This window comes from Rattus norvegicus, chromosome 1 (assembly GCF_021556685.1).
Source record: "Rattus norvegicus strain SHRSP/BbbUtx chromosome 1, alternate assembly SHRSP_T2T, whole genome shotgun sequence".
NCBI lineage: Eukaryota > Metazoa > Chordata > Mammalia > Rodentia > Muridae > Rattus > Rattus norvegicus.
In genome coordinates, this window is record NC_141534.1 from 242,682,371 (window position 1) to 242,706,841 (window position 24,471).

The window sequence follows — 24,471 nt, forward strand, 5'->3', positions numbered from 1 at the left end:
ACAAAATGGCACCTAAGAGATTGGGAAAAGATCTTTACCAATCCTACAACTGATAGAGGGCTCATATCCAAAATATACAAAGAACTCAAGAAGTTAGACTGCAGAGAGCCAAATAACCCTATTAAAAAATGGGGTTCAGAGCTAAACAAAGAATTCTTAGCTGAGGAATGCCGAATGACTGAGAAACACCTAAAGAAATGCTCAACATCCTTAGTCATCAGGGAAATGCAAATCAAAACAACCCTGAGATTTCACCTCACACTAGTCAGAATGGCTAAGATCAAAAACTCAGATGACAGCAGATGCTGGCGAGGATGCGGAGAAAGAGGAACACTCCTCCATTGTTGATGAGATTGCAAGCTGGTACAACCACTCTGGAAATCAGTCTGGAGGTTCCTCAGAAAATTGGGCATTGCACTACCTGAGGACCCAGCTATACCTCTCCTCCCAACATACCCAAAAGATGGTCCAACATACAACAAAGACACGTGCTCCACTATGTTTATAGCAATCTTATTTATAATAGTCAGAAGCTGGAAAGAACCCAGATGCCCTTCAACAGCGGAATGGATACAGAAAATGTGGTACATCTACACAATGGAGTACTACTCAGCTATCAAAAACAATGACTTCATGAAATTCATAGGCAAATGGATGGAACTAGAAAATATCATCCTGAGTCAATCCCAAAAAAAACCACACATGGTATGCACTCACTGATAAGTGGATATTAGCCCAAAAGCTTGAATTAACCAAGATACAATACACAGACCACATGAAGCTCAAAAAGAAGGATGACCAAAGTACAGATGTTTCACTTTTTCTTAAAAGGAGGAACAAAAATATTCAAAGGAGTAGATATGAAGGCAGAGTTTGGAGCAGAGATTAAAGGAACAGCCATTCGGAGCCTGTCCCACATGTGCCCCATATATATTTAGTCACCAAGACTAGATAAGATTGATGAAGCTAAGAAGGGCATGCTGACAGGAACCGGATATAGATGTCTCCTGAGAGACACAGCCAGAGTATGTCAAATACATGGGTGAATGTCAGCAGCAAACCACTGAACTGAGAATGGGATCCCTGTTGGAGGAATTAGAGAAAGGATTGAAACAGCTGAAGGGGCTTGCAACCCCATCAGAACAATAATGCCAACCAACCAGAGCTCCCAGGGACTAAACCACTACCCAAAGACAATACATGGACTGACCCAGGGCTCCAACTGCATTTGTTGCAGAAGAAGGCCTTGTTGGGGCACCAGGGGAAGGAGAAGTCCTTGGTCCTACCAAGGTTGGACCCCCAATGTAGGGAATGTGGGGGGGGTGGATGGGGAGGGGAACACCCTTATAGAAGAAGGGGAGAGGGATGGGATAGGGGGCTTATGTCCAGGAAACTGGGAAAGGGAATAACATTTGAAATGTAAATTTTTAAAAATCCAATAAATAAATAAATAAATAAATAAATAAATAAATAAATAAATAAAAGACTCTTGCTTTAGTTTAATCAGATGAAGAGCTAAATTACCCTAGAAAATCCTTAGAATGAAAAAGTAAAACATGTTTGTAGGGGATGGGATGGGGAAGCATTAGTGATTCTTTGGAGAGGCCAGAGCTGCCTTGCCTACATAAACTCGCTTACTGAAGACAGAAGTAGATAGGTAGGCATGTTTGTCAGCTGCTCTTCTGAGTTATAGTCTTTGAAGCTGGTAAATGGGTGAGGGAGACTGTAGATTCAGTCTGCAAGTGAACAATACTAAATGACAAGGGGCAAGGAGTGTTGCCCTGGGCAAAGGGCGCAGTCAGCACTCATCGGCACATGAGGAAGCTCAGACTCGGTATTGTTGAGGAAATATAAGTAATGGTGCAGTCAATGCCCAATTTTTTGACGTTTAAGTGTAGCAAAGAGTTGAGAGAGAAAAATAAACAAAGGAAGTGCATCACTCCTCAAACAGATACAAAGTGAACACACAGTCTACAAGAGGCAACTTCTGCATTCCTCCCGTCCTTCAACAATGTTTTCTGAGAATCTATGGGGTATGTAATTAAATAGGGTCCTGATAGCTGGAAGGTGGTGGCACACTTCTTTAAGGCAAAGGCAGGCAGATCTCCGAGTTTGAGTCCTGCCTATTCTATAGAGTGAGGTCCAGGACAGTCAGGGCTCCACAGAGAAATCCTGTCTTCAGAAACAAAGAAAGCAAGGGTCCTGCCTTCACACCTTGCACAGGCTCGGCTGGGATATGAGTTAGTGGCAATGTCTCTGTCTAGCGTTTGCTAGGTGAGGTTTCATCCTCAACACTGTTTAAATTAAGCATTGGGTTCTCTTTTTAAAATAACAATAATAAATGAAAAGAATTAACTCTAGTGTGAAACAGAGACGATATGCAGGTAACTCAAATCCTGAACTATCAGTTCCTCTGGGATCTCTGATGTAAGCCTAGAAAAAGAGTGCCAGAAAGGGCTCTGCCAAAGAGATGATATACGAGGTGAAACCCAGTTTATCAATATTTGTGGCTGCTTAACAAACCGCCCCATCATTTACTAGCTGAAAGTAATAATTTTCTGAGCTCACAATTCTGGGCCAGCTGAGCAGCTGTCATCTGGGACTTAGCTAGCACATCCACAGAGATGCTAGGTTGGATGGGGATTGGATGGGAATCACTCATCTTAGGAAGGGCTCCATCAGATAGATCTGAGTTTTGTTGTTGTTGGTGGTGGTGGTTTGTTGGTTTGGGTTTTTTTTTTTTTTTTTTATGCAGCCTGGCAGATGTTTGCACTCATGGCATCTGGGCAAGTTCAAAGAATGGGTGGAAAGGGGTTAGAATTGGCCCAGCATAACTTTCCCTGAAGCCCGTTTGCCAAAGCCAGTTTTAGGGTCAGCTCAGACTCAAGGGGAAGAACAATTCACTCCACCTCCAGATGGGAGTAACAGTGCAGAAGGTGTAGTTTCTGGGTGAGGCCAAAAGCTGTAGCCATTTTGTTACCGCTCTTTAACCAATAGAGGATGTGGTGTGTGGGAAGCCCTGAAGATAATCAAGAGAGAGAAAATGGAGTTCCAGGTAATATAAATTGTGTGCTGCGACAGCAACAAACAAGTCAAAAGGGTTTCAAGGGAGGACAAGAAACTGAGACCAGAGGACAGATATAACCCCACTATGTATGCAGCCCAGGGAGACTTAAAGAGCTTTGTCCCTGCAGAAAAACAGCTACACAATAGAAATCATGCTTGGCTAAACATACCATTAGGCTAGAGAGATAGCCAACCCATACAAGGCTAAGCTTATAACCAAAACATATTACCTAGGCTCATATCTAGTTTGAAAACTCTCAGGGAAAGCATCATGAAAAAAGTAAAATTCAACCTGGACTTTGAAGGACAAAAATGATTTTGCCAGAAAGAAATATAAGGGTGAGCATCCCGTAGTGTGTGGGAATCAAAACCAAACAAAACCCGGTAAAACACAACACAATCTGTATTGATGTGATTTGTCTAAGCTGAGAACTACAACTCTCAATCTCTTTCAATGTGTAAAAGACTATGTTCATATCTAATACTGTCACACTCACACCCTGGGTGACCACCAGAGTTAAGACAGGATGCAGAATTAGATATGGGTGCCAGCTTTGTGACTACTCCCGCCCTCTCTTCCCCCACTAACCCTTTGTGATACTGCATCTAAGACTTGATGATGCCACTCCCACTAGGGAGACAGGTAGGTTAACTATAAATCTCCTCTTCCTCCTCCTCCTCCTCCTCCTCCTCCTCCTCCTCCTCCTCCTCCTCCTCCTCCTCCTCCTCCTCCTTTTCTCCAAATCCATCCCCCCAAACTCTCATCCCCAGTTCTGTAACAGACTGTCACCTGATGTGGCCTCCTCTCTACCCTGCCCCCAGCTCCTCCAGTGATTCACACAGATTGTCCCACAACCCATTATCCCAGCCCCCAGCTCCCTAGGAAACCAGAGGCCACTCTGGCCAGGGAACCTAACTTTGGATCTTCGCCACATCTTCATCTTTGCTAAATCCAACTCTCCAGTCTCTCCCCTATTTCTGAAGCAGACATATTGCTGTCTGCTGTGGCCTCCTCTCAGTCCCCCATCTCCAAAGGATCATGCAGATTTGCTTTGCCAACTTTCCACCCTACTCATCCTGTTATCCCAGCCCCCAACCCCTGCAAGCATTCCCTGGGAACCCCAGGCAAGCCTACCAGAAAAGCTAGTAAGCCATCCCAGTGGAGCTAAAAATGAAGCTTCAGGTCTTCCTCCTCTCCTCCATATCTGATCTGCCGATCTCATCCCCAGCTCTCTAGCAGACTACTTATTGTGAATTCTTCTTACTCTCTGACCCCATTTACAGAGAACTAAGCAGATCCTGGAAGAGCACCCTGCTTTCCTCCCATCTATGGATGTCCTCATTCCCAGCCCAGACTATCCCCATTCCTAACAACCCTAGCTCCCAACATCCTAGATAAACATTCTACCCAGAACTCTTAGTGGCCACACCTAACAGGATTCCAGAAGGATTTCGTATCACGAAACACACAGCCATTGCTACAGCTTTCTAGGAACCAGAGAGGGCAACAGAAACCGGGAGCAAAACGCCTACCCAACAAATCATCCCCAATACAGATACCTAGAAAGTATAATAAAACAAAATCAATAATAGCCAGGATGATATGTTTCTTCTTGGCCCCAGTGACTCTACCACAGTAAGCCCTGAGTATTGCAGCATAGCTGAGGCATAAGACAAAGACTGTAAAATAACCTTTATGAATATGATAGAGATTCTTAAAGAGGAAATGAATAAAGTCTTTAAAGAAATCCATGGATACACAAACCGACAATGGAAGGAAATGAGTAAAACACTTCAAGACCTGAAAGTGGAAACAGATTCAACAAGGAAAACACAAAGTGAGGCAAAAGTGGAAAGGAAAAATTTAGGAACCCCAACAGGAAACTCAGCAGCAAGCTTCATCAACATCCTTATCTTGTAGTCACAAGAGATGGAAGAAATCACAAGAAGCCAAGGCATCGAAGTCACTCTGGAAGAAAATGTTAGCTCTAAAAAGTCCTGGCACAAAACATCCAAGAAACCTGGGACACTATGAAAAGACCAAACCATGCCAGGAAGTTTGGTATGGTAGAGCAGGTGGAGACCCGGAAACTTGGTGGGCACATACCTGAGACGTAGGTGACTCCCAGCTCCGTGCCAGACTGCTGACTTGGACAGGGGCCCTGCTTCTCACATAAAACAAATGTGTCCCATGACCACATAGGTTCAAGAAAGAGTTCTCCATGCTAATGAGGTACCTCGAGGCTCAGACTCAAAGAAACCATAGATGCCAGCATACTACTTTTCTCAGCAAACTTTTCAATCGCAATAGTTGGAGAAAATGAGACATTCCATAATTAAACCAAATTTAAGCAATATCTATCTACAAATCCATTCCTACTGAAGGTGGAAAATTCCAACCTAAAGGGGCTGACCACATCCAAGAAAACACAAGGAATAACTAACTCAAGACCAGCAAATCAAAAGAGGGAAAACACACACACACACACACACCCACTTCTCACCACCACCACCACCAACAACAACAACAATGACAACAACAAGAAAAACAACAACATAACAGAAATAAACAAACACTGGGTGGTGAAGCATACCTTTAATCCCTTTTAATCCCAGCTCTTAAGAGGCAGGTGGAACTCTAAGTTTGAGGCCAGCCTGATCTACAGCGTTCTAGAGCAACCAAGGCTATACAGAGAACTCCTGCCTCAAAAACCAAAACTAAAACAAAATGAAACGAACACTTCTCATGGATATCTTTCAACACAAATCACCTCAGCTCCCCAATCGAAGATGCAGACTAACAGAATGGATGCTAAAATCATCCTTCTGCACCCAAAAAACACAATTTAACATCAGATAGATATTACCTCAGAGTAAAAGGAGGGAAAAAGATATCCCAAGCAAATAGACCTAAGAAGCAAGCTGGTCAAGCCATTTTAATATCTGACAAATAGAATTCAAACCAAAATTAATCGGAAGAGATAGGGAAAGACACTACATTCTCACCAAAGGGAAAGAATCTATCAAGAAGACATTGCAATTCTTAAGATTTATACAACAAACAAAAGGAAGCCTGAGTTCATAAAAGAAACACTACCACAGATTAAATCACATATTGACCTTTGTACACTGATAGTGTGAGACTTCAGTATCCCACTGTTGCCAATAGATGAGTCATCCAGACAAAAGCCAAACAGAGAAATGCTGGAGCTAACTAACATTATAAACCAAATAGACCTAACAGATACTTATGAACACTTCACCTAAACACAAAAGAATATACCTTCTTTTCAACAGCTCAAGGAACTTTAGGTAAAAATGATCATATATTCAGACACAAAGCAAGTCTAAACAGATACCAAAAAAATTGAAATAATACTATGCATTCTATCTGACTGGATAGCAACAACAACAGAAACAGCAGAAAGTGTACAAACTTATTAAAACTGAACAACTTACTACTCAACAAAAATTGGTCTGTTGGGGTCCAGGAACTGCCTCACAAATCACACAAACACTGATCTCAGTCAGACAGGGTCAGATAAGCAATTTAAATAGATCTATAATCCCTAAGGAAATAGAAGAAAGCATTAGAAGTTTCACAACTAAAAAAAAGCCCAAGGTCAGATGATTTTAGCACAGAATTCTACCAGACTTTTAAAGAAGTTAATGCCAATACTCTTCAAATTATTCCAAAAAAATAGAAACAGAAGGAACATTGGCCAATTCTTTTATGAGGCCACAGTAACCCTAATACTCAAACCACATAAAAATTCAACAAAAAAAGAGAATTACAAACCTATTTCTCTTATAAACATGAATTAAAATAATCTTGATTAAAATACTTAGAAACTAAAGCCAAGACACATCTAAAGGATCATGCATGAAATCAAGTAGGCTTCATTCCAGGGATGTAGGTATAGTCCAACACTCTTAAATACAAAAATGTAATCCACCATATAAACAAATGGAAAGACAGAAGCCATACAATCACCTAATAGCTGCAGAAAAGGCCGTTGACAAAATCTAAAACCCCTTCATGGTAAAAGTCATGGAGAGATTAGGAAGTATTTTGCTGAAACAAAACAAACTCAACAGTATTTTTTCTATTTGTCTCATTTTGGTTTTGGCATTTTGTTGTTGCTGCTGTTGCTTTATTGGTCTTTTGCTTACATATGACAAGGCAAGGGAGGGAATATGGGGAGGAACAACTAACATAAATGAAAAGCCATAAAGAAGCCTAATGTGATAAATACACATAAAAGCATCCTAAATATACACATGTATAAAAAGGAAATTAAATGGGATTACCATATAAAGGTGGAGACAAAACCCAGCTAGTCATCTTATGCCAACAACTAAAACCACTATGGCCAGGAATGGGTTGTATTGTGGTGAGTCCTTAGCCAAAGAAATCTCATAGACAACCCCCAAATACCACACACCACTGTCAAAGCTATTGATTAGTCTCCATAACGTGATGGGAAGACCCTGTTGCTAAAGGCACAGCTTACTCATGTCACCAAACATGGAGTATTGAGCTGGTGCCCAACTAGAAACTTCACCTCTACTGAGTAGCGTTCATGGTACTTTGCATGCTACTGGAGGGAAACGTTAATAGTTACAAAGCCTGTGATCTACAACAGAAATCTGCTTGCAGGATATACTGGCAAAACAGTGGTACAAATGTTATGGGATTAACCAGTCATGTTTTTATTGAATTTAAAGCCCATGCCAGGAGATGCAATCTATTCCCAACACTGCCAAAGTCACCAAAACCTGAGACTAGATAGGTCATGGGCCTCTGGGGGAAAACTAATACTAATTCTGCTAAAGGAACATAGCAATAAAATTACTCTACTGACATACTGCTATACCTGTAGATTAGAACAATCATTTACCCTCACCAAAGGGTTTTCTTGCTATGGAGGGGAGTTAACACAGACAATGGGCATCAGTTTGGAGCACTCAGCCCTAAATGGGGTGTCTTTATTAAACCCCTCCCCTCAAAGCTCAGGGGTCTCTGCGGAAGAGGAGGTAGAAGGGTTGTAAGAGGAGGGATTGTGGTGGTGACTCTAAGAAAACGGTGTTTTCCAAATACAACGACACGGATACACATATGAACTTACAGAGACTATGACAGAGACAGCACACACAAGACCTGCATAGTTTCAAACCAGACCAAAATCCCAGCACTGAAATCATGGAGTTCCCACCTCTAACTAAGAAGCTATTTACAGTTGATACCTGCTCAAAAATGGAAAATCTATTTTCTCCATTGGAGCATCTTGGGTGAATTGACCACATTCTAGGCCATGCCTCATGTCCAGGAGTAGTAGGCCAATAAAAAAAACAGACTCCATGTTTTTTTAGTTTTTGTTCTATTTTGAAACTGTTCTTGAGAGAAAGTTTCTGGGTGACTAGTTCATTTTTGTTTTGTTTTGTCTTGTTGGGATTCTTGACTTTAGAGCCTTTTAATTTCATTTTTTTTTTTGTTGTATTGGGGGGCCTTTTTGAGAAAAAAGTGAACATAAAGTTGTGTGGGCAGGAAGGTAGGGAGGCTATGGGAGAAGGTGGGGGAGGGGAGAGGATATGATCAAAATATATTTTATGAAAAAAAATAAAATATTCATTAGTTAAAACGATTGCTGCAAGGATAAATGAGAACCGCATGTCTCATGGACTCAATCAATAAATACAACTGTTTCAGTCATGTTGAGTGCTAACGATTCTTTCTGGACTTTAGCACTGTCAGTAGCTACTGGTTCTTAGACTTTCTGAGAGGAAATGTCCCTTTGGTTTAGTACATCTCGACTGGATAAGAAACATTAAAAGCCTACACAAGAAAAACACATGACATAAGGGAAATTCCTTGTCTCATCCTAGCCACAAAGCCAATATGCTGTAATTACCATTCATATCACACCCAGTCCTCATGTGCATGACGTTGGGAAGATGGACTTTGACAACTGCCCTACCACAACAGAGCTTAACAGGCATCCAAAGTAATGTGTGTGTAATGGAGGTGAGATCCAGGCCGGATTGTGTGTGCACAACCCTCTCTCTGCTTTGCACCTACACTTCAATCTCAGCCTGACAGACTCCCTGTACCTCTTCTATTTTCAACGAAGGCCACAGGGGCTAGGAAAGGACTAGGGTCCTGTCTACGAAGGCCAGCCATCTTCTAAGCATAAATGAAGTGCTTCTTCAGCACAACTCAGATGACAGTGCTGCCCCTGGGAGTTGGGAGGATACAAGGTTTCTTCATAAGTTTCTTTTTCTTTGCAATGTAGCATCATAGAGATGGGACCCGTACAATTCAATTAATAATTTGACAAGTGTGAACCTCAACAAACTAGCAGCCTACTCTGAAAAGGGCGACCTGATCATAATTTTCCTGACTTCAAACCCTTCGAGTCATCTTAGAAATAAGTAGGCCTAAGTTACTTAACGTTCCATTAAGAGTTTAAAGTAATTCCGAGTTAAGAATTATCTTTTCTCCCAGGGTCTTAAAACAACACATCATTTCTCCATGCAAAATTTTTTGCAACAAGCATTGTTAGACGATACCAGTTGTTAAGGGGTTAAAAAGCTTCGATGTCTTAACATTTGTCCATTCCTGTGCAGACTTCAAGTATCTCTGATTTCCAGTCACCAAAAGATAATTCTCGAAAGTCAGTCGAGCAGGTCAGTCCAGTAACTTGTTCTAACGAGCCAATACAAGCTGTCCCCAGCATGTCCTCCTAGGTCATTGTACCAAGTCACCTAGGAGCAATCTAGCAAGTGTAGTCTCAGAACAATTCCCTTGAGCCTTTTCTTTATGGCTTCTATTCTTCCTAAACCAGTTCCACCTGGTGAGTCAATTAAGCAATGTTGCTAACGTCGATCAAGGATTGTTCCAGAAGCTTTGCCAAGGTCCTCAGTGATGTCAAGCCTTCAAGAGTTCCAGGAGCACCTATGCGATTCTCAGTCCCCAGTACATTACTGACGCCGCCTCTCTATGGATGTTATCGGTGCAGAAGTTATTCATACCTATGAGGAGCTCTGTCCTGGAAAATCAGGTACAGCTGCTATTAGAGCCAACTTCTGAGGGAAATTTGATACAAAGTCCCTCATGGGGAATAGCAGAATGTCGTAGTATCATTAAGTGTCATGGACAGAAATGGCCTTCAGTGTAAGACCTAGAGGGCCAGAGTTCCTGCCTCTCCAGAAAATTTCCCCGAGAGTCAAATATGAGGTGTGAGGAGATGCTGGTGGGAACGTTGAAAGTGGAGACGAATAGTTGGCTTATCCATTTCCCCCTGATTTTATGAAACTCCTAAAGCCCTGGGCTGGTCCAGACCAGTGTACTTCACTTCCTCCCTTCGCATACTGAACTGGCTCTGGAAACCAATATCTCCCCATCTCTCATACTGCTGAACGAATGGGTGCTTCTTTCTCTGGCTGGGAATAAAGGGACTGGGAAAATCTCGCTGCAGAAAGATGTTGGAAGACCTTCCGGAGCCAGCTCCTGGAATCTGTTTAACCAGAGGCAATATTTCCAGGCAGCTCCTTACAGGACACTGTGTTTCCCATGGCAGCAGTGACGAGGAAGGGCTTTTCTAGATCCTGCTACCAAAAACACCACTTCACAGACAGTGAATCGCATAGCAGATGCCCTCAGCCTGTATGTCTGGGAGCAGACCTAGATCCTTGGATGGATCAAGCCCTGGATCCTGTCAGCACTGCCAGAGAGCGTGAACGCACACACCCAGAGCTGCATCTCTCCAGCACTGAGACCAGCACTTACGGGTTTAGAGAGGGTAGGAAGGCAGGGATGCTGCTTGTCCTGACCTCAGTGCCGTGGTGACTCCCTCCAGACCCAAAGCACCTGATGGACACCCACAGCTAGAACACTAGCCACACCAGGGATGCAAGGCAGAGGGGCTCTGGTGCACCCACCAGATAAACTGTTCAGACCACATATTTGCAAGGATTTAAATTTTTTTGTTTCTTGTTTTCTTTTAAAAAAAATAATTCTTTCCCATTTCCCTATTTCCCCACCCTCTTTGAGCTCGATCATTTACTGTTTCACACTTAAAGTAATTTGTGATTTTATAATACACTCTGCACCACTTTTTTCATTTTCCATCTTTTGATCAGTGACACATTTGTAGGTATTGATTGATGTTCAGTGAATTTCTAGCTCTTGTACTCTTTCCTTCCTTCCTTCCTTTCTTTTTTTTCTTTCTGAGCAGAATTGGAGATTGAACACTCACCACTCAAAGGCAGGCTACTCAAAAAGAGCCACCCACAGGGGCTGGAGACATAGCCAGGGCTCACTGGTTTAGAGCACTTGTTGGTTTTCCAGAGATTTTGTGTTTGGTTCTCAGTACTTATGTGGTGGTTCACAACCACCCTCAAGAGCACTCCAGTTCCAGAGAACTGGTGCTTGTTTGGTTTCAGATTCTGCGGCCAAGGGACTGAGGTGCATATCCTACATACCAAAGCAGACCTGACCTCCAGGGTTCTCCCAGGATCCCTCAGTCCCTACCTGGCATACCCTGTCCCCAACTCTGAAATTTCCAGCTCAAAGGCTGGGCTACCTACCCTTCCCCCAGAGGCTCTGCCCTATATAATCCAGACATTCTGACCTCCTCTGACCCCTTCTCTTCTCTCTCTGAACACAAGTCCTCTCTTTCTACCCCAACCCACCCACACCCCATGGTGACTTCCCTGGCCTCAGACCCTGGGGACAGTGAACTTGCTGAAGAGCAGCTTCCCAATAAACCTGCATTTAACAGAATGTAGTCTGGCTTGAATTGGCTCATTTCGCCAGCGGAGGAATAACTAATCGGTGCTCTCTCCTGACTCCCCGGGCACCAGGCAAGTGCGTTGTACACTTACATACACACAGGCAAAACACTCATGTGCATAAAATAAAAACAAATAAACCTGAAAAAGAATTCTTTTTGATCCACAAATAAAGCCCGAAGTGAGTACTAAGCAAGACATGACTTGTCCAGAAGATGACACTGCCTCACCTTCTGAGTTCATAGACTCTGAAGTGGGCAGGGGACCCGTCAGAGAGAACACAGCTCAGCAGTAGAACTGACCATTGATCTCAGAGACTCGAACAATCAGATGAATTGAATACTAGACCCAGAGAGTAAGTTTGACAACAACAGAGGAATAAAAGATGATAAAATGGACTGGGGGAAATGGGGGACTTAGGGTGGGGGGTCTAACAGTACAAGTGAAAAAAATCAGCAGGACGAGGTAACACACTTTTTTTTTTCCTGAAAATATCTCTAAAGTCCAAAAAGACTGAACTTTTGGTGGACCCTGCAGCTAAGTTAATAAGATGCCAAAAGAGATCAATAGGTTAAAAGCAATCACAAATGAGACAAATACCCCCTAAATGTTGGAGGCAGCATGTGGTATATAGGTTAATAATATGTGTTTGCAGTCTCGAGTAGTATTCTGGGGGAGTTGTGTTAGTACACAGTTTCTCCCCTGGTAAAACTTCGTAAGAATCTTTCATCTCCTTCCACGCTGTGTTTTCTGTGCTAGTCAATAAACACAGAGCTGGGCCTTTTGTAAGTATGAGGGAGAAGACACAAGGGTTTTAAGTAGAGAATCCAAACTTGTGCTTCCTCTTGGTCAAACTACTCCAAGAGAAAGTTGCTCTATTTTTTACTCCTTAATACATTATCAGTGCACAAGGAGACTTTTCAAAAAGATAGAAATGTTAGAAAAGAAAGATTCAATGAACCGATTTGCAAAGGCAGACTCAACCGAGAAGAGAGAACATTAAAGACAGAAGAAAAAGGCAACACCAGCAAACGACAACAAACAACCCTCAGCATGACCACAAAGTCCAAGACTGGGGCATGGGATCTGAAACCTCTGAAACCTCAGGCTGGAGAGATGGCTCAGAGGTTAAGAGCACTGGCTGCCCTTCCAGAGGTTCAGTTTCCAGCCACCACATGGGATCCGATGCCCTCTTCTGGCATGCAGATGTACATGCAGATAGAAGTCATAGACATAAAGTAAGTTTAAAACAAACAAAAACCAAAAGGACAAATCTTAGTATCCAGTGGGTAGAAGGAGCTAAGATTAAAAGCTAAAGACAGATAATTTGTTCAACAAACTTACAGCAAAATTTTCTCAGAACCAGATAAAGAAAAGGATATTTTAAAGGTAAGAGGCATTTATAACCCCAAGCAGACATGACCAGAGAAAAATTTCCTCACCACATACTGTAATCGACACATCAAAAACACAAAGGGAAAAGCACTAGGTTGCCTATGAAAGCAAACAGAATAACGCCAGCTCTCATACTAGCAACCCTAAAAGACGGGTATCCATGTAATGACAGAACCCCAAAAGAATATAACTGCCAACCAAAATTTTATACCCAGCAAAGCTATCTCTTGAAGTTAGTAGAGACAAGTGCACACTAAGGTAGTTCATGACCCCCAACCCATAGTTGCTGAAGACAATATTATACAGGAGTCTGAATCAAGGCAGCACAGGGAGGAGTGAACTTAATGAGGGAATAAATAACAAAGGAAGGCTAGAAGTGAACTAAACATGTATAGTAAACAGAGGAAAAGAACTGGGCTGGAAAGTGGGCTCAGCATTTAGGTACACATTGCTGCTCTTCAAAACTAGAGGGCCCTGGTTTGATCCCCAGAACCCACATCTCTAAGCCCAGTTTTAGTAGAACCAATGCCATCTTCTGATCTTTGAGGGCTCCAGGCATGCAGGTGGTACACATACATGCACACAAACAAGCAAAACGCTCATATACATAAAATAAATAAACCTTCTAAAAATGAAAACAACGTAATCATCCAGCAAACAGAAAAATAAAACTACCAGAATTAGTAGACATTGCCTTTCATGTAATTGCCTCCTATCACCAGTAAAGAAATGCAAACTGGCCAGCCAGATTAAAAATCAAGACAGCTGTCTATTGCCTACAAACAAGCAAACAAGAAAAAGCAAAAAAACAAACAAACAAACAAAAAAAAAACCAAGACCCCCCCCAAAAAAACCAAAAAACAAAAACACAAAACAAAAACCCACACACCTCATCAGGAAAGACACCTACATATTGGCAGTCAACATTTGAAAGCCAGTCTTTCAAGCCTAGTGGAAGCTGAAAACAAGCTGGTGTAGTAATCCTGAGATTTGATAGAGAAGATTTCAGATTGGAATTAGCCAGGAGAGATGATGAAAGTTACTACCTGCTAACAAAGACAAGAAAAGTAATGGGGAAGGAATAACAACTGTAACTATATATGCACTGACCGAGTGGTGGGGCCACCAATGTCATAAAGAGATCCTAATGAGCATTAAATGTTGGATTGATACAGTAACTGAAGGGAACACCAACGCCCTATTCTCATGTTTAAATAGGTCACCCAAACTAAGTGGAGGGAAAAACTGACAAATTAAACAACAACAAAGGAAGCCTCCGGATTAAATCATACCATAGATCAAATTGACTTAATAGATACAGAGTGGTCCGTCCAACAGATGTGGAAAATACGTTTCTTTTTCAACAGCCTGTAGATAATCAGAATAAACAGAATGCATGTTAGACAGTCAAGTCTTAACAAGTACAGCATAATCACAGTAATTTCTAGTAACTTAGCCATGGCATAGAGTGAGAGATAGAGAGCAAGGGAAAGCACAGAAAGCACATGAATACCAGGAAAATAAAAAGTAAACTATCCAATGACCAGCAGAGCATCGGCAAACCCAGGAAGGGGTTTTTAAACGCTTCTATAATCAAATAAAGTACAATTTATCAGCACTTTTGAGATAGAAATAAGACAGTTTTAAGAGGCAAATGTTATAGCTTTAAATGCTTACATTTAAAAAAATAAGAGATGTTTCCAGTAAATAACCAATGATTAAACATCAAAGTTTTAGAAGAACAAGAACAATTCAAGGCCCAAAAAAGCAATAGGAGGCTAAAAATAATTGGATGTTTATTTCTTCAAACATCCAATTTATATATATATATATATATATATATATATATATATATATATATATATATAGAGAGAGAGAGAGAGAGAGAGAGAGAGAGAGATTCCTAGAGAAACTAACCAGAAGAGAAAAGTTCCAGGAAAACAGAATTCTAGATGAAAGAGGATGATGTTATAACAAAGTGCAAAGAAATCCAGTGTCTCATCAGAGGGCTTTTTGAAAATGCAATCCTAAAAACTGAACAGCCTAGGAGAAATTAATAAATCCCTGTACACAACTAATCTGCCTACATGAAATCAAGAGGACATCAACACCTTGAACAGTTGCATAGGCAACAAGAGTCAGAGAGTGATGAAAATGTGTGCCCACAGAGAAAAGCTCCGTACAGGGACTTGTTGCTGGATTCCACCAAGTCTTCGAATCAGCGCCACCACTCCTCAAGCTGCTCCCAAGACAGACCAGGCAGGGCATAAGCAGCAGATTCATTCCACGAAGCCAATGCTGCCCTGACTCCCAGACAAGGACACATACGCACACAAAAGACTGCAGACCACGTCTCCTCCTGAGCACAGGTGAATAAAATGTTTGCAGGCCTTGGAGAGATGGCTCAGTGATTAAGAGCATCTACCGCTCTTCCAGAGGACCTCAGTTTTCAGTATTCAGGCCACAGTGCTTACATGGTACTCACAACTTCTGGACCTCCAACTCCAAAGGATTCAATGCCTCTGGGCACACCAGCACTCCTGTGCACAGGCCTGCACAAGGAGACATACACATAATACAAATAAAATAAATATGGTTAAAAACTAACATATTTGCCCAAACTCTTCAGGAAAACATTAAGACCATCCCATGGTTAAGATGGTTCCATCCCAGGAGTTCCAGGTTGGTTCAACATATACAAACCAATCAAGGCGATCCAAAACATGTAGAGGCTTAAGGCTAGAAAATACACAATTAATAGATGCAGAAACGGCTTTTGGCAAACTCCAGTGTCTCTTCATGAAAAAAAAAATCCCAGAATACGTAGGGATATAAGGAACATATCTCTCCATGAAGATGATACAGGACAAGTCTGTTAACTGACATTATGTACTAAATAGAGAAAGACACAAACAAGTCTCTCTCTCTCTCTCTCTCTCTCTCTCTCTCTCTCTCTGTGTGTGTGTGTCTGTGTGTCTGTGTGTCTGTGTGTCTGCGTGTCTGCGTGTCTGCGTGTCTGTGTGTCTGTGTGTCTGTGTGTGTCTGTGTGAGATGGTGTTGGTGTTCAAGTTGGGGGAAACTTTTAGAAAGATATTGAACAGAAGTTGGGGACCTGAACAACGATTCCCCGTGTTTCAACTGCACCGTGCACTCCTGGAAGTTTGCAAATATCTTCACGTCACCCCTGTGTCCAGTGCTCCTAGGATGTACCTTCCCACCCCACAGTGGTCCTCTTTCCCCAAACTACCGTAGTGACCCAATCAGAGCCTCTCACCTAGAGCTCAGGCTCCTTATCCCTTGTCAGCACCTGTCCTTCCCTTCAGCAAATACCCGTGGCTTCAAGCAAAATGATCTGATAAAGGCATTAAGTTGATTTACCTGGTAATCCTTTAAGAGTGACAGCTTGCCCGAGTTTTTCAACAGTGGGCAAATGTTTCAAAGAGAAACTTAGCTATCAAAGGAATTTGAGGGATGCATTACAGATGAATAGAAACTATGAACACTTAGAAGAAAATATTCTAGATGATTCAATATTGATTTTTTTCCATATGGACTTCTAGGTGGTTGAATATTGATTTTTGATCACCACACTGGGGAAAGGGTACCTCATTTTAATCTGCCAACTGGGACGATGTCAGTGATCTTAGCTTGGGGCTCATGTTGCAGTGTTAAAATGTAGGGAGAAGGGGTTGGGGATTTAGCTCAGTGGTAGAGCGCTTGCCTAGCAAGTGCGAAGGCCCTGGGTTCGGTCCCCAACTCCGGAAAAAAAAATAAATAAAATAAAAGGGGGAAAAAAAGAAATGTATGGAGAGCAGGACCTGAAAAACTTTAAGCTAAAACCGTGTATTCCTTGAAATTCCATTCAAGTCTTTAAAGATACTTCTAGTCTGCTTTGCATTTCAGATATGTTCCTGAGGTCATCCCAATCCCCAGCTGAGCACTGTAGAGAGATCAGAAGCCAAGACATGCTGAAGGTTGTTTCAGGTCACACTGCATAAGCCAGGACTAAAGTAGTCAGGTTGTAGGAGTGGGGAAAACATTTTAGATGATGCCTCCCTCACTCGGGCTTATGATGAATTATAGAAGTTTGCTCTCCGAGTCTTGGGTTTTAAATTGTGTTTTCCAAAATGGGCAGGAAAATGTATTTTCTGCCGCCTGCGTCCACCAATTCAACAAAGAACTTCACATGTTTACCTCTGGTTTACAGGAGAGATAGCAGAAAAAAAAAAAAAACAAAAAAAAAAACCTTTTGAGTCCCACTGCAATCATGACATTCAAATGACCTGGCCATGCAGCACTAGAATTCAGATCAGTTTAAAGACAATCCACCGCATCCCAGGAGCATCTTAAATGAGGATGGAGACTCTGCAAACGCTCACCCCTGCACCCTGGGCTCCTATTTTCGCGATCGAATGCAGGCTAACAGACAACTGCTCTTTCTCGAAGGGACCCTGTTTACAAACATGGACAAGCATTGCTTTGTTCTCCGGAGAGAAAACAATACAGCATCAATCGAAGCAAAGCCACATACCCAAACCCGGTGCTGCAGCTGCTCATTCAAAACCGCATATCGTTCGCAGCAAACCAGAGTGCCTGCTGGGACGCTTGTGTATCCTCTGCCTGGATCCTCAGAACATCGCTGCTGCAGGTTAACTCTTGGAAGGTTGGAAGCTCTAACCAGAAAGCCAAGGCTCGGTAACTTAACCACTAGCATGCTGACTCACTCAGCAGACACGGTGCATCCTGCGGAGCGAGCCTGCTGATGGGCGAACCCTTGCACCACACTGGGAAGGTAACACCCAGAACAGTGTTTCTCAACCTGCACTTCGCCACCCTTTAGGAGGTAAGACCCTTTCACGGGGGTCACATATCAGATGTACTGCCTGTCGGACATGTATGACTCATAACATTAGCAAAATTACAGATCTGAAGTAGCAGCAAAGACAACTTTATGGCTGGGAGGTCACCGAGACAAGAGAAACTGCAATAGAGGGTTGAGGTGTTAGGAAGGGTGAGAACCATTGCCCTAGAGGCTGTCTTTTTGCGCTATGAACAAACTTGGTTTGCTCAGCCCGACCAGCTTGCCCTCCTTGACTTGGAAGGCCAGCAGTCCATTCCCAAGGATATCAAATGCACACAGCAGAGACAAAATTAGACTGCAGAGACTGGAATAACAAACATTTTGGACGAAGGACATCAATTCTAGAAAAGAAGCCTCCAGTTTTCCAGACAGATTGCAACTTGATGGAGAAAGTTACTCGCATGCAATAAACGTACCAAATTACCTTAGTAATTTGGAGAAACAAATACAGACATATTTATACTCCCATGGTGTCCCTCCAGGCACTTCCCCCTCCCCCCCCAAAAAAACCCCCAGCTTCTTGCAATATTGCCTTTATCTACATGACAGTTACTAGGGCTCCTTAGCAGGGCAGGTATGGGAGTGAAGGAATGTCATTCTTCTGAGTCTTTGGGAGTTGATTTACAAGTATGAAAGCCAGGGACAGAAAGCAAAACCAGTGTTTTTGTTGTTTCCTTTGGGGCCTTTTCTTCTTAAGACTGGTAATCATTGTGTCCTCAGCCTCAATTCACAGCCATGCCCTGGCCTCAGGCCTCTGGAGTGATGGCATTACAGGAATGTGTCCCATGCTGGGCCTTGGCTCAGGTTTTTCAGTTTACCTCACTCTCCACATGTCACTATACAGAAAGCTAATGTACCCGGAGTTCCCAGGAAGACTCCTCCTTTGTGCTTGTAAGCTGGTTGCTGCATGGGGTGCTGAGGCATAAACCAAGGACTGCAAGCCCCTAGCTTTCTTCAGGCTACAGAGTCTGCCAAGGCCTCAGAAGGAAGTAAAACCTTAAGTACAAAGCTGGCAGGAGTGACACAGTGTTTGCTAAAAACTGAGCTACTAAAAGTAATGGTCCCTCCATGGGAAAACAAGGAAGCCCAACAGGAACTGTGGCTAGGGACTCCCTTTCTCCTCCTCTCTGCCATCTGTAACCGCAAGGGTTGTCTTCTGACGTTTGTTATCTACGAACTGGGCTTCTAGGTTCCTGGGCCACCTTTGCCTAAACTACATCCACCCTGGGAGTCTCAAAGCTCCAGCGAAGAGTACGATCTGTGAAGAGGAAAACATAGACCGCCTGGGTAGCAGTAAGGACACTAACAAAAGCAGCTTACCACACTGAAGCTTGCCTCAGGCCAGACTGCCAGAAAAATCTGGGTTTCCTCCTCCTTCCCTGCCCACCCTATGGTCAGGGCTGCCCTGTACCTGAAATCTGAGCTAAGGGATAGCAAAAGAATCGATCACACAGAGCAAACTGAGAAAGGCCCCTTATCAATTAAGTGACCAGAGAAGGCTGGGAGGAGACAGGGCAGAAGAGAGTTAAAAACTGAACAGGAGTGTCAGGATGTCTAATTTCAGTTTTACTGAGAAAGATCCTGAAGTTTCAGTAAAATCCACCATCGACCCATTCAGACATTTTAATTTTGCTTTGTCACCTGTAATTACTGGGACATGCACACGGTTGGCCCCATTTCCTAATTCTTGACCTGGAGCCAGATGACAGGTGTGTTCAACTTGTGCAAGCCTAATGAGCATCGCCTTTGAGTGTGTGAGACTTCAGTCTTGCTTTTTAGTTTATTCTGTCAAGTGAAAAATAGAAAGTCTCTGGGACTGGAGCCAAAGTGACAATAACAGTAACAATACAATAACAGTAACAATACGATAACAGTAACAATACGATAACAGTAACAATATGATAACAGTAGCTGTTATTAGCTCAGCACAGAACTTACAAGGAGGGTGTCCCAATGTTCATTATCTTAGGGCCCAAGGATATCTTAAAGATCCACATCTGGCCCTGCTAGAGGAACAGGGTACCTGTGTCCACAAACATTTAAGTACGAGAAAAACTTCCAGGAAGTTGCCCTAGGCAGTTCTTGTAAAATTAAATATAAATCTACCACCACAGCCCATTAATTCACACCTCCATATTTATCCCCAGGAAAACATGCATATTTGCATCCCAGCCTGAGCACTGCATGTTTATGCAAGAACATTCCTACTCACAGAGAATGGAGCTGTGGCATGCTTGTTCAATTTGTTACTACTCCCTAACAGAAACAGTGAATTGTACACACACACACACACACACACACACACACACACACACACACGCACGTGACTGTGATCCAAGAGTTGGCAGAAAGAACTTCAGAGAAGAATATTCATCCCATGGTCCCTGGGTCCCTATGCATTTGTACAGGATGTCACAGCATGGGGACTGTGGAAGGGAAACATTACTCACTTCCAGGGCAACCAGGAAGCAAAGAGAGAGGGAAGGTGGACATTGAGATACCTTCCTCACCCTTCATTCTGTCCTGGTTCTCACCTCATGGAATGGCACTGCTTGAGTCTTCTCTGGAAAAGTCCTCATAGATAAACCCACAGCTATGTCGAGAGCCATTGCCACTTCTCTGAAGCAGAGAGGTGGGGGGAGGAGAGGGGAGAGGAGAGGGGAGGGGAGGAGAGGAGAGGGGAGGGGAGAGGAGAGGGAAGGGGAGCAGGAGGAGAGGAGAGGAGGAGAGGGGAGGGGAGGGGAGGGGAGGGGAGGGGAGAGGAGAGGAGAGGAGAGGAGAGGAGAGGAGAGGAGAGGAGAGAAGAGAAGAGAAGAGAAGAGAAGAGAAGAGAAGAGAAGAGAAGAGAAGAGAAGAGAAGAGAAGAGAGAAGAGAGAAAAGTTGGCCTGCCAGGCAGAGTCAAGGGCCTGTTGGCAGATGTCTAGGCCTGCTGGAATGATAAGAGGAGGTGCACTTGAGGCTCAAGGCTAGGGGGCTGAAGATTCTATTGACCTTGGTGGAAGGAACAGAGAGGTTTTGGAGATGGGAAAAATTGTCTTGTGTACATTTTAGCAAAATTGTTCCTGTTAGCTGTGGCTTTGCTTCCCATGGTCCTGTCGTATAAGAAGGCTATGAGAAATACGTTTGCTACTGACTGGTATTTATCGGTGGCCCTCCCATACCTGTCTCTTGCCTCATCTTTCTATCTTTCCTCCCTCCCCCCTCAGAGGACTGCTGGACTTTGCACCAGCAGGACCAGTGCAGTGTGGTGCCTTGAATAGAAGACAGCTCTGAGAGTATATGGGGATTAAGTGGGAAAGACCCAAGTGCTTGGAAAAGGTAAAGGGCTGCGGTGGGTGAGAATTTCCTAAGAGGAGTAGACTAGGAAAAAATACAGATAATCAGAAAAAGTAAGAAAAATGGTAAAAAGTAAAAGTCAAGAAAAAAATGGGAAAAGGAGCCAGTCGTATGGTTTTTGTATAAATGCTTTCTGTATAATATGTTTGGTGAAAGTGGAGTAACAGCAATTACATACTTTTTTAGATCTTGTAGAGAAGGTTTGTCCTTGGCTTCCTGAGGAAGGTACAATAAAGTTAGCAGCCTGGAAGAAGGTTGGGCAAAGACTTCAAGTTAGTATCACGTGCATGGACCAGGTAAAGTGCCTGTCCGTACCTTTAGCCTTTGAACCTTGATTAGAGCTACTTGGAGAGGCAAACCCGGTGAGAGAGACACGGAAACAGAAAGTAAGTTGTTCCGGAGCTGCTCTGGAGGCACGCAGCGGGCGAGCGCCTGGTCTCCGGTCTCCAGCAGGCCCCACTCCCGGCCTCGGCTGGCTCTCCGCCCGGGTGTCCACGGACCCCTGGGGCAGGGGTGGAGATGGCCGCAGCGGCGGGACTAGAACGCGGGGAGAAAAAAGAAAAAAGAAAAAAGAAAAAAGGCAGGCGCCGGGACCGAACAAGGGGAGAGGAGTGGCACAGGAGAGGGTGAAGAACCCGGCGGCGCAAGCGGCCCCAGCGGCCGGCAGGAACGCTCTCGCCACTCCCTCCTCCCGCAGCTCCCTCCCTCCTCCGGAGCCAGCAGCTCTGACAGACAAGCAGGATTCCTAATTTCCACACAAATGGCCTCAAATTTACATTATCTAAACTAATATATATCATACAAGTCAGGGACTACGTAACATTGAAACATGTCTATAAAATGTATGTTTTATTCAAGTGTCCTCAGAAGATAATCCGTCCTTAATAACTACCCACATATTTAAATATGCATGTGCATACATAAGTTATCAACATTAAAAATAAAATACACGTTAAATATGAATTTTAAAGGATAATTCAGATTATGTGGTGAATATAAGTTATATACACTGAATATGATCTATATATCTTAGTATATATACATATGTATACATTATATACAATAAAAATGTGTACATTAAATATTAATGATATACTTTAAATGAAAATTGTGTGCGTTAAATTAAAATTAGATATGTTAAAATATGAATTATATATTAGTTAAATCTATAAAATATGAGTCATAATCTATATAAAATACTTAATTTTATGTCCTGAGGAAGAAAATTATGGGACGAGCCCATGGAGCTCTAAGAAAATAGTTGTATAAAATAAAAAGGGGGAGTTGTGTACTCTTTCAATTTTGTTTTGAATTTTCAGTCTCAGATGCCAAAGAGTTCCGTGCTGCTGAGTGTCTATGACATCCTTCAACCCGGCATGCTTATTCGGGGGGGGGGGGGGGTTGGGGGGGAAGGATGGGGGAGGACTGGGGGCTGGGGGGGGTGGGAGGGGAATTGGATGGACTCACTTACTGTCATAGGGCCTGGTACTGATCTGGTATTAATATGGGGAAGATAACATGTTTGTGTTTTTCCACAGGATACTGAAAGAGCCTAGCCAGCTCAGTCGATAGAGCACGAGACCCACCCAGAGTGGTGGGTTCAAGCCCCATGTTGGGTATAACAGGACTTGGCTTTGTGATTTTTTTTTTAAATGGCTTGTCTATTACCTGTTCCTTAGAGAGGAACCATCAGAGCTTTTTATAGATGTCAGAGCAGAGTTACATAAACTCAAGCTCCAATGTCTTCCCTAGCAGAAGTTGGAAAGTGCGAGTTATAAATGTTAGAGGGTCTAGGAAGATGTTTTAAGATATAGAAATGCAAGTTATAGAGATGTAAGAAATTAAAGAAGGGGGATGGGCAGTGTTTTATGTTCTCCCCACATGCTACTGTTATTTCAATGTTCAGAATTTTAACATTGATCAATGGACTTCAGATAAGTTAGTAAAACATTGGCAATTTACAATTCAGTCACAAGCTCAAGATTTTAATTTCCATTTGGTTGTTTCCTGAATATAAACTTAAAGATGCTTCTCATCATGCTAAAAACATGTATTTAGATCTGTATATGTTAGATCTATAGCTATAAAGTTTTTATAACAGACACCTGTTAACTAAATTTCTAAAATATGGATTTCAATACAATGGTAAATAGTAATGTATATTCTTTTAAATTAAAGTTCTCATAAACTTCAGGGAATCAGGAGTCCTAAGACTTGGACCCACCTATCACTGATCAAAGGGAGTACAGATAATTAATTACACGTGTCTGTTCTTGAAAATGGGATTTTAACATGGTCTTGTAATTTCTTACCTTTCACAATTGCTAGACAATTTTAATATCTGTTCCTAGACTAGATTTGCCTCAGTAGACTTTCACCTGGCTGACTGACTCCATCCAGGGATCAACTGTGGAGCTGCTCAACTCTGAACTGGCTGAAAGCTGACTTTAACCAGTTCAGCCGATGTGATTGCTCCGTCTTTCATCTGGATCAGCTTCTGACAAATGCCCCACTGCCCAGCCTTCCTGGGACACTTTGCAGCATCCTAATGTCAGCAAGAAGCAGATACAGAAGAGAGATAGGCATCCATTGTCCCACTCTACAGGCTGAAATTCTAGGTCAAAGAGGAACCCCACTGGGCACACTCTGAAAACAAACACATGTCTTTTTTCAGGTTTCAACAGCATGTGTAGCCTTGCTTCATGTGTTGATGATTGGGGAAATGAATGTTTCTATGTCTAGAGATTTAATGTAACCTGCGACAATTTCACTGTTAGTAATGGTAGGTATGGGTCCAGATTCGATGTAATTTGCTGTAACTATAATTTGACTAATTGTGTATCTGACATTGTACAAGGAATTTCTGTTATGGTATTTCATCAAAATTCATTTGTTGTGCTTCTAGTCAATATTTTAGAGCCTTGGAATACAGGTAGAGGCTTACAAGTGTTGGATGAAATTCAAAAAGCTTTGGGTAGACCTAATGATTTGTGTAAAAGATGTTAAACCCCTCCAATTC

At 42.7% G+C, this 24,471-nt stretch overlaps 1 protein-coding gene across 19 annotated transcripts in view; it reads right to left on the bottom strand.

Moving 5' to 3' along the window:
- The window catches only part of Asah2 (N-acylsphingosine amidohydrolase 2), a 106,980-nt gene extending 84,851 nt beyond the window's left edge, over positions 1–22,129 (bottom strand). For 4 of the 19 annotated variants that reach the window (XM_087569432.1, XM_087568716.1, XM_087569506.1 and 1 more), the window contains exons 1-2: positions 17,786–18,595; positions 15,729–15,806 (exon numbers count right to left, since the gene is read on the bottom strand). The gene's annotated coding sequence lies outside the window, so the exon portion shown is untranslated. Of the gene's footprint in view, positions 1–14,546; positions 14,623–15,437; positions 15,810–17,785; positions 18,596–19,756; positions 19,901–21,630; positions 21,669–21,767 lie in introns of those variants that run through there. The other 15 variants (XM_087569653.1, XM_087569135.1, XM_087568642.1 and 12 more) reach the window with 11 other exon arrangements.
- Between the last annotated feature and the right edge of the window lie 2,342 nt (positions 22,130–24,471).